Source organism: Homalodisca vitripennis, chromosome 4, assembly GCF_021130785.1.
Source record: "Homalodisca vitripennis isolate AUS2020 chromosome 4, UT_GWSS_2.1, whole genome shotgun sequence".
Taxonomy (NCBI): domain Eukaryota; kingdom Metazoa; phylum Arthropoda; class Insecta; order Hemiptera; family Cicadellidae; genus Homalodisca; species Homalodisca vitripennis.
Window position 1 is genome coordinate 44,092,897 of NC_060210.1, and position 12,366 is coordinate 44,105,262.

Below are 12,366 nucleotides of genomic sequence, written 5' to 3' on the forward strand. Positions count from 1 at the left end.
CACCACCTCGAGATCTCTCACGGGCAAAACTTGAATTTATTCTATAATTTGATATTTTTAATCTTTCCAAATTTGATTGAACCATTTTATGTTCTGAAAGTACAAGTACGTCAGGTTTAATTTCTTCAAGTGTTATTTCGAGAGATTCTATAGACGATTGAAGTCCTCTTATATTTTGATGGAATACAACAAAAGTGCTAGTATCTATAGGGGGTTTAAATTTTTCTCTAAAAAAACAGGTTTATTTTTTGTGTTATTTATGATAGAGTCTCTTACATTACTAAAAGAGTTTTTTGACCTTTCAGTAACACTTTCTTCACTGTACTGCACTTGTGGTTGCTGGCTGGGGTGTGTAGTAGGGCTGTCAGGGACAGATATCAGACTATTCCCCTCGCTGACTGGTGCTGCCCTTAAGCTGGTCTCATCAACTTCTTCAGGGTTAGATAGTGGAAAATCTTGATTAGAAGACACACTCAAAGCATCACTCGAACAAGTTTGAATATCGTAACTTGCAATAGATGAGCGTAACTCATTGACAAATTCTGGAAAGCTCTTCTTATTCCATAGTGAGTTTTTTTGTTTTTCATTATATACAACCACATTAACATTAGCTCCAGTCATCTGTTGAAATCGCACCAAGTTCTTTGAAAAAATATCAATTGAAATCTTATCTCTTGTACACCCCATGGGGGAACATATTAGTTGTTCAAGTGGTTTATTTTTAAAATCTTAAATTAGACTGTTGAAAGCTAGATTGTAATCCTGCATTGATGGCTTCTTATAATACTTGTCTTTGGTCACCAACCCATACACAGTAGGACCATTGTTGACAGTCTGGCAGGTTAAGTGTTTGTTGATAAAATCTGATGGTTTTTGATGAACATAATATGTTAATAATAATGTAAGTAAACATCTATACTACAACCCATTTTAAATAATTAAAACCGCAATAATTCATATTTCTACCTAACAATTCACCTACTTGGTTTCAAATGTAGTTTTGTAATGCCCAGTAGCTTTAAATTTTAATTGTCAGAAACATAAACAATAATTACATCAATGACACCCAACAAGATAAAGACTGAAAATGGCGACTTCAGTCTCTATACCTTGTTCGCTGATGCAAAGATAATGATTAATTGTATTACTTATATGTATCAAGCTTCTTAGTTGACAAGTGTCAAGCTAAAAAATATGATCTGCGAAAAATCCATTATTTGTTATTTTATCCTCACAGTTTCAACCTTAGCCATAATCAGCGCACCTGATGATCCTATGTTAAACAAAAAAGCTCTACTGTCAATTTCAAGAAAATCAAGGTTGTGTTCTTATTTACTAGTATAAATTGGCTCTTGCCTCCCAGAAAATATTTATCTTTTTTGTAGCTGGTTTGTGGAGTGGGAACAGCTAAACACAATGTCTAATACTGTATATAACCAGACAATTGTTTAATTTTTAACTTATTTACATTATCAGTGTACTATTTACAGTAACATAAAATTGCAAACTATCATCCCGTGAATTACTTTGGATTGCTCAAGCCTCAGGAACACTAGTATACAACTAATTGATTACAATCAGTAATCACAGAACCAAGCCCAGTAGAAATAACTTAATATTTATATTTCAAATGTATCTGCAGAGTCATCATTTGCATGCATAAACTGTTACAAACTATTGATTCATAGTGACGATTACACTAAAAAATTACTTAAATTCAGTTCCGGTTATGTAAAAATGCTGCCACATTCAGATTTACTTATTTATAGCACACAAATTGCAAAATAAAAGTAAAAAGATTAAAACAATAATAATATTAAGACTATTACCATTATATATACATATATACACATGTTACATAATCAATTCAGCAAAACAGCCTTTGAAAATTCACTATACAAATAATTATGCAATTACATAAGAATACAATCTAAAAATTGTTCAATTGCTCGCAGAATTCTTCAATTGCTTTAATGTAAGATCTTATTAATACCGACCCTACTCCGTACAATAAGTGATCTAACAGGATGACGTTTGGAGTGCGGTGCGCCGTACCGCCCGCCAGTTAAACATCAGCTGATGTCTATTAATCAATCGACCAATGGCAATGAGGGTTTAGACGGCTCGGCGGATACGGGTGCTCCGTCACTGAATTGCCCGGTGTTGTTTGTGACATGAGAGAGGGGTTAACGTCAGTTCAAACACCAACAACATATCAATATAGTCTTTGTACGATTATATCGTATCGAACTCAAATAAATCAGTTATGGTCGTTGACTATGATAAACATGATCATTTCATTGCAAAATAAGATAGGCCTACAGTGTTTATTTGACTTGACTTTCAGTTACGCAAAATATCCTAGCCATTGTTCGAAGTAAATGAGAAAAATGAGGCTAAATATTTTAATAAGTTTGAACTCAATGGAATCTAAAATATTATTCAGGTCCCTCACACACTCATGTTTATCTGCAGTGTTTATAAGCATGTAAACAGCAAACACTGAATAGAAATTATACTCTCGCTGAATTGTAAACCCCAAAAATAACGTTGGCGTCATAAGAAATGTGTCCTCAATTCTGCCACTTAAGAAAAAAAAACACAAACGCTATTACATTATATTTCTTTTATTCAGTGTTAAACGTCCAAAATGTAAACTCAGCTAATGCATTATATAATAAACCGTGATTTTTAGATACAAATTATTTAAAATGTTCGAAACGATAACTAATCTTTATTTTTGATTAAGTTTAAATTGTAACATACTAAGCAAAAATTAGAGCACTGCTATTCTACAAAAAGAGTAAATGGAAAATAAATCGGTATGTTGTATAGTTTATAAATAGGTCTGCCAATATTATGAAGAAAATTTGGTAATACACAGAATACAGTTCACGATTTTATAATGTACTTAAATTTTGTGGCTGTTATACATTTTTTTAAAGATTTGTGATGTCGCATTGTCATGCAACAATGAGACGACAATTAAATCATTGACGGAGATAATAAAACACGTTTAAACGTTTTGTTATTCAACGGCTATAAATATCATGTAATCATTGAACAACTCTGTCTACCGTATAGATTCGAACAGCACAATTACACCTTATGGTTGATACGATATATATATATTACAAATAATGACAAGTTGAAACTTGCTAGAGACCATGATTAATTTGTTTGATCCGATTTTCTTTCCACTTTTCAAAGAATTAGCAAAGTAATAAAATACGCAATAAATAAAATACTGACGGATAAGTAGTTCAAGACTCAGGCATTGACTTATGAGACTATAAAAACATAGGTTACTAGTACTTGAAGATAACTCTTCTTTATCGTTCTCTAGGCAACGCGCATCAGACCGATAACATTGTAAAACATCACACCATGTTACATAAAACATTACAAAATAAGGATTTAAAGTAGCCAAGAGAGAGGCGTTCTTGATACAAGCTATTGTGAACACAGATTTAGATGGACCTTGATAAGAGCGATTACTTCACTGATAATACAGGTTATGGACCCGCAGAGACCACGAACTTTTCTAATGTAATAGGATTTTAAATAGTGTTACTGACTAGAATTGTTATACCCTACAGCAATTTCTCTTTTACTATTGTACGTTTTATTCTACAATCAGGTTTACAAGTACTCTGAATTATACGGAGTAACAGCAATTACTATCAGATCTGATATTGAAACTAGAGAATATATATTGCGATATAGAGAAGACATGCGTTAGACGGAAAGTGTGACTCATTGTCTTGGCTCCAGTCGGGAGAGAGTCTCAAGGAGCCAAGATCGCGCTAATGTCTGCCAACAGGTTAAGCTTAATACTACTATACCACAGTAATGATCGCTTATAATTATAGCAAAACGTGACATAGAGGAAAAGGTATCCTACAAGTAATATTGTATACAGCATGAACGCAAGGAATAAAAATGCTAAGTGTAGGTACTTTTTATGGCCCTTTATGCTCCTGTACATATAGTTAAAATATTACAGGAGAGCTAATTAACTATTTTTTATATTTATTTTAGACCACAGACAACAATATTTGTGTATATTAACTAAAAATAAGTGCATATATGAAACAATAAGTTCATTTTCTATGGAATTTCAAGTGATTTTCAGGAATTTCAAGTATTGGATTTCAACAAAATTGTATTAAAGTCGCATGTACATTATTTTTTTATTTTTCAAAGCATTGTACGTAATTAATTAAATCTTAAAAAAATTAATTAATTGAACAAAATATGACTGAGACATTCAACATATTTTGTCAAAACTAGAGCAGTAGTACAACAACTTTTGAATTCTTTTAATAGTAAGACCCAAAAATAAATACAAACTAATTTAACTAAACAGAGACACGTGTGTTTTACTGCCTAACCCCATCATATATGTATTAATCTAAAATATTCACGATATATGTTTTTAGGCTTTTGCGGCTGTTGTCACCTGTAACTAACATCTCCCTGTGTACACAGCGTTGAAACATTGTCACATAATTCAATTTTTTAAATACTTTGACCTTGTTGTAAAGAGCTAACAGATGTTTACTCAAACTGCCAATAATACAAATGAGTATGAATAGCTATTCCAGTTCTATTGAGAAAATTATATCTATACCTGACCATTTTTACACCTTTTAGTCATAGAAAGAAGGCTACACCTGATGCTAACAAAAATGACACTATAATATTATTAGGCACGTCTACAAAGGTTTTCACCTCAAGGAAGCGTTCTGAGTTCTCTATTTTTTTTTTACTGTACATATCAGACTAAAACGCTTGTCTGAAGAAATTCAGACTGTACAGTTTGCTGACGATATGTCACTTTACACTTGTCACAAGAACTATGGCACAGCATCCAACAACATGCAAATTGCACTTGATGAATGTAAAAACCTTTGATATATTATATCTTGAGCTTAATACCACCAAAATTCATATTACTGTTTATTCGAGGCAAAGATATACAAACGAACAATGTGGAAATTTTTATATTAATGGCCATGAAGTAACAGCAGAAAATAACATTAAACTTTTTTGAGTGACCATGGATAATAAATTATCATTTTCAGAACGTATCAATAACCTGTGTAACCAATGTCAAAGAGACATAAATATACTTAAAATGTTAGCTTGTGGTAGACGGGATCTCATCCTGGCCTGATACTTAAATTATACAAAGGCCTCATACTTGCAAAACTAGATTATTGTAGTTTTTGTTTAGTCATTTATATGCAAAGTAATTAAACAAATTGGAAGTTATACAAAATCAAGCTATGAGGATAACCGTGAACGCATTTAGTATGTCAAGGCACGGGTCTGAGGAAAAAATAAAATCCCTTTGTGTATAAAAGCCATAAACAAGATTGGTGGCTTTACTTTAAACACAAAATACATATATCCGCAATCACTGGGATTTGGACTGTTCAATTTTGTCGATCAACCCCAATGTAGTATTCAACACATCAATTCACAATAATAATTTCAATAAAAAGATCTGCAATACTACTATAACTCAACAGGGTATAAAAATATAGTGTTTGCATCAAGCTATAGACATGATGTAGCCGTTTTAACAGACGGTTCAAAATATAACGAAAATGTTTATGCTTTTTTTTATATTCCAGTATTCCATATATAATGCAAATTCAAACTAAATCAGCATATGTAAAGTTACTCAGTAGAAATATATGCTATTTATTTGGCAATAGAGTATGTTTTCTTTAAATGAATCCAGCATAGTTTTGTATACTGACTCTCTATCAGCAATCGAAACACTAGCAAACTGTAGTAAGAGACATAAAGAAAGTGGTATAATTATGATTTTTTTTTAATTGCTAGTGGAAACACAGACAAGAATATATTCTCAATGGATAGGTAGAAATTTAGCCAAATTGAGAGGGTGGACAAATTAGGAAGGAAGTTACAAATAATGGGGTACAATCATAGTGTTTTCCAGTCTCTATTGAAGATTATAAAGCTTATCAGAAAAAGTGTATGGTGAACAACTTTCAAACATCTTACAACGTTCTACAAAAGCTGTGTGGTTTAAACAAATACAATGGCACTTTACAAAATATCAATATATCATGTAATCTTAGCTGATGGGAAATCATTAATATTCGTAGAGTGAGGTTGGATCACAGAAATGTTAATATATTTTTATTCACAATAAAAAGATAATTCACTCCCCTCTGTCTGAATTGCACAATGTCCAAGATAGAAACAATGGAGCACGTTTTGCTAGAGTGTCCCAAGTATTGTTATGCCAGTGTGTGTGTGTTATGCCTATTGTTATGAAACCTATGAACTTGGTTTCAAATAGGTCAATCAATCAGTAAATTCAGTCAATCTACATGCTTTGACTGACCGAGAAAAACAGACACCCAAATTTATAAAGAAATAAATACATTTTTAATCAGAACAAAAATAACTCTATAAAGTAATACAGGGTAACCACAAGGCATCTCGGTAGCGATGGGGAGGGGGGACGAACGGGACCGGCCCCCCTCCCCCATGAGCATTGTATTTCAAATCGATTGCCAAATAGTTTTTCTTCAGCAAAAAAGAACAATTATGCCGTAATTTTGAATTCAGTCATAACAAAATATATAAATTAAAACTTTATATATAAAATATAATTTGCGAAATACAGGGCACATACACATATTACATATACACATACAATATATGTGTTATACACATATATTTCAATTCTGTTCCAAATACTTAACATTTGAATTTTACCGTCACGCAGCAACTATGAAAGTGAGGTTAGTTTTTACAATTTCTTGTGGTATCTACCTGTACCTGGTACTTTCAGTAACCGAGCACAAAATATACTTGTACAGATTTAGATTCATACTACAGTACTCCTAAAATGGTACAGGTACGTGTTCCAGCTACTGTTACTGCTAAACGAGTTCGATTACTTTATACCAGAAACGTCAGTAAACATGTAAAAGTAAAGTAAAGTAAAAGTACCTTTAGCACTAACCTCTACCGGGTACTTAGGCTTGCGGTAACTTGTACCTACTCTCAGGACAGACGAGTATCCGGTACAAAGTATCTGTTACAGTAGTCTCTACGTGATCAGTTGTCACAGTAGTAACTGAGTTTCTCGAGCTATGAGCAGTTCTGTACTGTGCTAGTTTGTTATTGAAGTGAAAACTTCTTTAGGCGCGTTGAGCGTTTTGGTAGAGGGTAAAATCCTCGGTTCGCGTCACCGACATGCTAATGATACTAACCTGCATGATAAAGTCAGTCTCGCTGTGTTTTTTAACCGTAGACTTGGCCGCGGACTACTAACCTGCATGAAAAAGCCAGTCTCGCTGTGTTTTTTAACCGTAGACTTGGCCGCGGACTACTAACCTGCATGAAAAAGTCAGTCTCGCTGTGTTAAAACTGTCCCGGCGGAGTATGAAAACAGACTGCGAAAATCAGTGACCTTTACGGCTTCCTCTCGCGATTTAAAAGTGAAGCCAATGTCGTACAATTCTGTAAGATGCGTCAAATTAAAGCTCTTAATATTGGCAATCTATTGGTTACATTTTTAAATATTAAAAAAATTTCGAAATAATTTTGATTATTGTTTACATTTTACATAGCGTTTACAATGACAAGAAAAAAGTAATAAGCGAGGATTTTTTTTATTTTTTGGTCAGACAAAATTTGTCAGCGAGAAAGTTGTGTGAAAATAGATGAATATTCTTTTTGTAATTTATCATTTTTTTATTGGAAGTTTAGTTTAGCTTGTAGTAGCGTATGAAGTGATGAGTGAACATTTCTGCCGGAACTGAAGTTGGCGCATTGGCTCACTGATACCGTATTAACTCAATAAATTAGTTTATTGTGCAATAAAAATACCTTTACGAAAGAACCAAGTTAATTTAACTAATTTATTAGTTTTAAAAATATTGTGGGTTTAATTGTTATTGCAATTATATACTTTATCCGTAGCAATAACTGTATTATTTACAACGGTGTTCAACTCACTGTTGTTCACTCGGTGTTTACTCACTTGTATTCTATGTTTAACTAACTATTAATATTGAGCAATTACAACAAGTATAATGATTGCATTGAACTTTTTATTAAGATATTGTTAAGATAATTGTATATTAATTATTTTTTCAACCACTTTGTATTTATATTTTGTTCATGATTTGTTTAACCCATCATATGTAACTAATAAATAAAACATAAAAAATTTCATATAGTTTTAATTACTCTCAACTTAATAGTTCCGTTTTCACTTCTATCGGCAGTCCCACGACTGCTACTGTTTTTTTTTTCGTCATCACCACGAGGCAGTACCGCTCTGGGCGCAATCTGGCGATTTGCGCATTAAAACGAACAGTTACTGGTAAAATAACAAAACCTGCTTAATGTGATACGTGTTAAAAATTAAACGTTTTAAATAGTGGTTTGCAAAATTATTAACTCCATAACGTGGCCAGTGCCGAGTTTTGTGAACCTTCAGGTCAAGAATAAGGGATAAGATGGGAATTTAAAAACAACTTTATTTTCATTATATTATAAATTCTAAAATTACATATTCAATTAACAGTGCACTCATATCTATCTTGTATAAACATTTGGTCTTAATCGGATCAGAAGCTTCTGAATTATGAATTTTCCAATTTGCAGTTTGGTTGATAGGCGCTAAAACCGGTATATTTTTGTTGTTATTGATATGAAACTGGAAGTTATTTTTAATGAACATTTTTATATGTAGAAACGCAGAAATAAACTGGCATTTAATATAACTGCCGTTATTGTAGCTCCTCATGTAGTTTGTGATCAACTTTTAAACTCGGATATCTATATTTTTTGATCCGAGAGTACGAGAGTAGACATCAAGATTTAGGTTTGGTCTTGATCTGTCACTTAAAATAAACTATTTTGAACAATATTTTGTTAATGATACTATTATATTTAGTTTTAGTTAAATATACTTCATAAAAAACGTATTTGTTTCAGAAATTTTAATTATTTCTGTATAGATTTCCATTACTGTAAACTATACACTTCGACCTGATCCCTGCACTTCTTTTATTAGTTCAGAAGTACTATAAAACAACACAACTAGAACCTCTCGTATTTCAAAATTTTCTACGAGGGTTTGATATCGCGGGTTTCCATGCTCCCGACTCCCCGGTGTTGCGGACACCCCCAAGAGACGCTTTCTGGGTGGGCCACTGAGGCATCCAATAAATAAATTAAATTGATTAAAAGTTTATAGCAAAAAGAAAAGTAAAAACATGTACATCGAGGCCGCATTTTAATGCATATAAGGTCAGCCACAAGGCAAGTCAGAAGAAAACAAATGAGTAGTAGAGACGAGTTGACTTTTTTGGGGAGGAAGATCAAGACGATCTGTCCCCGTAGTGGACAGAAAGTAAAGCAAGTGCAGTACACTGCTCGTTCTCCATTAGGTTTCTTAAAATTTCGGGGGGATCCGGATCCCTTGGATCCCCTCGCTGGCCACGTCATTGACACTTTAGATTCATAGTTACGATACAGAGTGTAGTAAAGAAAGACGAATACAGAGTTTGTTTTATCTCATATTCCAAAAGACAATATAATTAGCAGGACTACTTTTAAATTGAATGAAAATAGGCAATTTAATTGTGAAATGATTCGCATATTTCCATAACCACAACTCAGGTTGGGAATAGTTATGTATCAGTTTGTAAAAATATCGGCTACATTTGTGGAAATTTGGGGGTCCGGGCCCCCTCGCTGGCTACATCCTTGAAAGAAGCGTAAACACTAATTACTAACAAAGTAAAGAGGGGCTTCCAGCGTCAATGTAGTGGATGTTGCAGTTATAGTAACTGTATTTTTACTGGTAAAAGCCTCGCGGGCTCTCGCCTCCTGTAGGATCATATATCCAAGCTACATCCAAGCCGCCTATTTATGTAGCTCTACCATTAATTACTGTTCAGGTATTTGTAACTTTGAGGTACTAATCTACTACTTATACAGACATAAATTTTAAGTTTCTCTGTTTCCAACCTTTCTGAAGGGAAATAATTAATTCGGATTCACCCTTGTAAACACCATACACAACCTTCACGTGTTTCTCCCTTGAGAAATAACGATATACGTGGTAGGTGGTAGTTAGAAGTAACACAGACCAGCTGTACGCGGTAATGGTAGCTGCAGCACGCGCACAGTTTTTGTCCATTCACGCTACATGACTTTGGCGACCGAGTGGTTATTATTCATCACTACATGTGGAATGTTTGCCTAATATCAAAAGCACTATCATATAATTTCAAAGGACAATACTAGTTTGAGCCCTGATCTCAAATCTCAATTACCATGATAAAAAACGAAGAAAGTTAGTTTTATACGGCACTTCAACACATCCGGTCAGTATGCACGTAAACACGGGAGTCATTTAGTCACGCTGTGAACGAAATGTGCAGAGGCTTTCTCCTACAACAGCTGAGCCACGCCACTTTCTACAGGCTAACAGTGACCATTGGCTTTTAACCTGTAGTCAAAGTTTCAGATTATTGATGATACATCGTCCTTCATCCCACGGCTAATTGTTTACTTGTAAACGTACCTACATTACAGTAAGCATTGTGAAATCAAATTTATCCTGCAATCATTTCTTTTACAGCTCAGAAGTAGCAGTGATACAATTGGAGGGGAATTTCTACATGCTTTTTGTCAAATCCTATATTTGACTGTAAATTTTCGATAAATGCGTACATTAGACGCTAATACAATTATCTTAAATGATTTGTTTACAAATGCAGACTTTGTAAACAAATCCAAAAGCGAATCTTGCAAGTTTATACATGTGATTAAATTGTGTGCTCTAAAGATACAAAAACGTATGAGCTCAATATTAGCTGATGGTAAAATGTATTGCTGATAACGTTTTATGCCAATCGAAAAACATTCGCTGGAACAAAAAATCCTCCAACATGAACAAATGTGTTCAAATTCCCTAAATGAGTGGTTCCTGTCGGTCAAACGTCTCACCCAAAATAATCCAGGAAGAAATATTGTGTCAATTTACAAAACATTTGTAAAAAATACGGTACATAAAGTAGTAACGTACGCTGTACGCGTGCGCATCCGGTGTAAGCTACGTGTGAGAACGCACGCATGCGCGCGCGCGTAACACATTAAAAATGTCTTCTAAGGGCTAAAATCGATCTACTGATGGTGCTTAAATGTATCAAGAACAAAAACTTAATAGTAAATGTGTCCTGATCAGCACAATAGTGTTAGTAATGGCAACATGAAACAAAATACGTGTTAAAGCTTGAACGTTCACTGCACCTACTGTTATACTAAACCCTTTCAGAACATGCAACGATAACCAATTAAATACATATATAAATATGAAATCATAAGAATTTGATGGATCCCATTCACCTTATCATGAAAAGTTTACACAATACCATAAACGTTGCGATTTTAAATGAGACAGTGTGTTTAAATTGTCTGAAATACTTTTAATCGCATTTAACTAATATGCAAGCTTTCATATTTGTTTAGGTCAAATGTTTTATTGCATGCACTAATTGGATATCCCCTCACACCTTAAGACGAAATTACCTATAAACTACCAACATCTATTTTCCTGTCTCGTAATTAAATATGTTTGCTTAAAGTGTTTATTTTAATTTTTCTTGTTATTCTGGAACATGTACACTAAGAGCATGTTTCTACTTACTTTGACACGGTGAAGTGACAGCGAGAGACAGTGGCGCGACACGACTGTTCGGGCCGCAACTGAGGCGCAACCTTGCGTCACCTCACACGCCATTCCGCTCGCTCCTCAGTAGGCCTAGGTCTACCACTTCTGTCGTCGTCCTGAACTGTCTTCATTTAGTAAAGTAACGCCGCACCGCGCCGCACAGCGCCACTGCCTCCACTCCTTGCGAGAAATCAGGTCATTTTTTGTTTTTTTTTTTTGGCACGGCAACAAAACCATAATGTCACCGACCTAATGAATATTTTATGTTTAATACTCAAGTATCTACGAAATATTGAAAGCGATGCTGTTATCAGCAAATGGAATCGTCTCTTAAGACTAAAACTCAACAGCTTCATGAAGTAATGTGTCTAATAAATGAACCAGATTGTCCAATTTGATTAGCCAATCTCTCGATGTCGACTATTTCATCGGCGTGTATGCCACACTCGTTCGTTTCCGGGGCTGTTACACAACACACGGCACTGGGAAAGTGGGTACTGGCAGACCGCTTCCGAACTATTGGCTGGGAGTCTACCTCCCGTGCATGTTGGCAAGATGCAGGTGCGATCTAACTGCACCTCCCAGAATACCTCTGTCTGATCGCGACGCGTCACTCTGGACTG

The 12,366-nt window shown here is 34.3% G+C and overlaps 1 protein-coding gene across 11 annotated transcripts in view; it reads right to left on the reverse strand.

Annotated features, from left to right (window-relative positions):
- Positions 1-12,366, reverse strand: part of LOC124359235 (glycerol-3-phosphate acyltransferase 1, mitochondrial) — a 90,212-nt gene that overhangs the window by 49,048 nt on the left and 28,798 nt on the right. Inside the window, exon 1 of one of the 11 annotated variants that reach the window (XM_046811816.1) lies at positions 11,720-11,860. The exons of the other annotated variants lie outside the window; for them this stretch is intronic. The gene's annotated coding sequence lies outside the window, so the exon portion shown is untranslated. Of the gene's footprint in view, positions 1-11,719; positions 11,861-12,366 lie in introns of those variants that run through there. 11 annotated transcript variants of the gene reach the window in all.